The sequence below is a fragment of the Mangifera indica genome, chromosome 12 (assembly GCF_011075055.1).
Source record: "Mangifera indica cultivar Alphonso chromosome 12, CATAS_Mindica_2.1, whole genome shotgun sequence".
NCBI classification, from domain to species: Eukaryota; Viridiplantae; Streptophyta; class Magnoliopsida; order Sapindales; family Anacardiaceae; genus Mangifera; species Mangifera indica.
In genome coordinates, this window is record NC_058148.1 from 3,668,531 (window position 1) to 3,671,896 (window position 3,366).

The following is a 3,366-nucleotide window of genomic DNA, read 5'->3' on the forward strand; positions in this document are numbered from 1 at the left end:
TCAAGTGGAGCCTGCTTGGGCTGAAGAAGAGCTAGCCACAGGAAAGGAATTCATGAGGTCGAGAACTGTTCCTTTGGAAGGATCGTTAGGTTTTACGTTTTGATAATTCGATGAATAACAAGAGTTGAGATTTATGAAAGAACTTTGCGTAAAATATGGAGTGTTAATGGCATCTGAAATAAGAGGATTACTTGAATCAAGTAGCATAAAAGACGCTGCTGTTGAAGCCATGGCAGTTGCTCCCACTGGAAGAGGATGATTGTGTGTTCCTTCATAGGTCGTAATCAGAATCGACATGTCCTCTAAGCATCTTTGCACCTACTTATGTTCAAAAGAAAACACATAAATAAACTTAAAAATAATTCTTTATTTGTATATTAACATTTTAGTATTTGAAAATATGTTAAAATATATTATTCAGAAACTGTGATCACTGATCAGTATAAAAATGACAGATAACTGAAATTTTTTTTTAATTTACAATAATTTTTATGACTGTATTAGAAAAAATGTTTTAAAAAGACTTTTTATCTCATTTTAAAGAATGCATTTTCATAAGATATGTTGTATCCCTTGTTTCTCAAAACAAAAATTGTTTTTCACTCTGTTAAATATTAGTATTACGTCCGCATAAATAATGGGTATAAATTTATATACAAATAATAATATATTATCATATGATTGAATATTTATTTTAAATTCAAAATCACTTAATTACATAATGGTATATTGTTGTTTGTATATAAATTTGTGCTCATTATTTGTGTATATAGTTTTGTTGATCAAATAAGTATCTTTTAGTGTATATCAATAATGATATAGCCTTTATTTATACGGATTATGTGAATTTACCTGTTTTCTTACTGGGCATCCAGGAGCAACTATGCAACGATAGTAGGCTCGTGGTCAAGGATTTCCTTTGGCTATTTTTTGCCCATATTTTCTCCATTGGCATCCATCATTCATCTGCAATGGAACATGAACTCAAACTCATAACTTAATTATCTAATTAGGGCCGGTTCTCAATATTATGTAACATAAAGTTCAAACATTGAACATCATGAGCTCACAGTTGCTTCTTGGCATCTTGCTCTAACTGAAACCCTAGCTTTTCTGTTTGGTGGCGATGAAACATGGCTTGTAATTCCTGATAGTTCTCCCCATTGAAGCTTATTGTTCTTTTGAAAGGGTGAAAAGCTCGTGGCTGCAGCTTCTTCTTTATTATAAGTCTCTTCTTTTACTTCCTTTCTTCCAACATGATTCATATCATTTGTTTGCAATTTCAACCATAACCCGAGTTCTTGATTTTTCATATCTAAATCTTTTGAACCCATCTCTGAAATTTCTTGTTCGTTACAATGAAGCGAATGAAATATTTGTCCATCCTTAACAAAAGAACATTTAAATATAATGAGTAAATATTCTGACTGAACATATATTAATTAAGTAGAAATTATATAAAATTAGATTGAAATTACCTTGTTTTGGGTAGTATTTTGTCGGATGGTTGCAAATTTCATTTGAATATCATTGTAATCTTTCATTGTTTGCTCTATTATCTTCTTCAACACTGATAAACCACGTCGGTCAGCAAGGGCCTTTAGGCCAAATCCTAAATACATGGATAACGTCGTTGGATGTAATCCATTGAGCCACTGCATGCGTCTTACAAGCACGACGTAATCCATGGAGCCATTGCATACGGCATGCAAGCAGGGAGGTGGGATGCAAGCACGACGTAATTGCAGGCGACGTGCAAGCAAGGAGGTGGGACATAATGGAAGCAGTTATGAGAAGTAGTGGAGGCAATTCTGTTTACGTGTCTGTTTTACGTGTACTTTCTGTGTTGGTTTATTTGTTCATGGCTTGGCTTATTTAAGCAGCCAATGACTCTGTTAAGAGAAGGAAGAATTTGCATTTTATTTGTGGTATTTTCTCACCCGAAGAGAAATCTTTCTTAGCAATTACATTATCTAAAGTTAAGATCTATCATTGGTATCATAGCAGGATACTAATGGGGACTAACAAAGAACGTATTGAGCACTTGGAGTTTGGACTGGGTACCGTTCAGGAAGGACTACAGCGGATGAAGGAAGCTCTCAATCGAATTTCGAGTATGTTGATTATAAATCAGGAGAATCCCAACAACGGCAATCCTCACCGAGAAGGCAACGATGGAGGCCGACAGATCATCTCTTCCAAAACGTCTAAGCTGGAATTTCCACGATTTTCAAGGGATGACCCAACCGAATGGTTCAATCGTGTGGAGCAAGTCTTTGAATACCAAGGCACAGCCGAAAACAAAAAGGTTCCCATGGCCGCTTACCATCTTGAAAGAGAAGCCAACTAGTGGTGGCAGTGGCTACGAAGGACGTTACAGGAGGAGGGACAAGTGATTACATGGGAAAGATTCCAAGAGGAATTATGGGCTCGCTTCGGACCATCAGACTGTGAAGACTTTGATGAAGCTCTCTCAAGAATTAGGCAGTTGGGAATGTTGAGAGACTATCAATGTGAGTTCGAGAAGCTTGGCAACAAGGTACGTGGATGGACGTAGAAGGCATTAGTGGGTACGTTCATGGGCGACTTAAAGGCTAAGATTTCTGATGGGATTTGGATGTTTAAATCGCAATCCCTTAAGGAGGCCATTACTTTAGCATGGATGAGGGACAAACAGCTTGCACGGTAGCGGAGGTTAATGCGACCACCACCTGCAAGAACTCTTTTAGCTCTTCCACAACCCAGTCGGGTAACCCCTACTACCCTAGCTGTTCCAGTCTGACATTTATCCTAGGAGGAGATGTAGAGGAAAAGAGCGCAAGGCCTCTATTTTAATTACAATGAACGGTTTATAATTGAGCACAAATGTCAAAAACCTCAGCTATTACTCTTAGAAGGCTACGCAGGTACTGGTAATATGGTCTGTGAGGATGTCACTAATCAACAAACGGGGGAATTTGTCCAAGAGGAAGATACGAGAGAGGTGTAGGAACTTGAACTTGAACCAGAAATCACCTTACATGCATCAACGGGATGGACTGCTCCGAAAACAATGTGTGTGATAACAACAATAGGTTCTCTTAGAGTAGTGGTACTGATCGACAGTGGATCAACACATAACTTTATTAGTAATCGTCTAGCAAACACACTCCAATTACCAGTAGTACCAACGGAAACATTTACGGTTCATGTTGCAAATGACGAGTGATTGAAGTGCCAAGGACGTTTTGATAAGGTAAGGGTGCATTTACAAGGAACTGAATTTTATCTCACCCTCTTCTCGCTGCTATTATCAGGTCTTGATCTAGTGCTTGGCATTTAATGGCTGGAGATGTTGGGTTTCGTGGTTTGTAACTGGAAGCAATC

The 3,366-nt window shown here is 37.8% G+C and overlaps 1 pseudogene; it reads right to left on the minus strand.

Annotated features, from left to right (window-relative positions):
* On the minus strand, positions 1-1,688 carry LOC123193125 (annotated as a pseudogene).
* Positions 1,689-3,366: the final 1,678 nt, after the last annotated feature.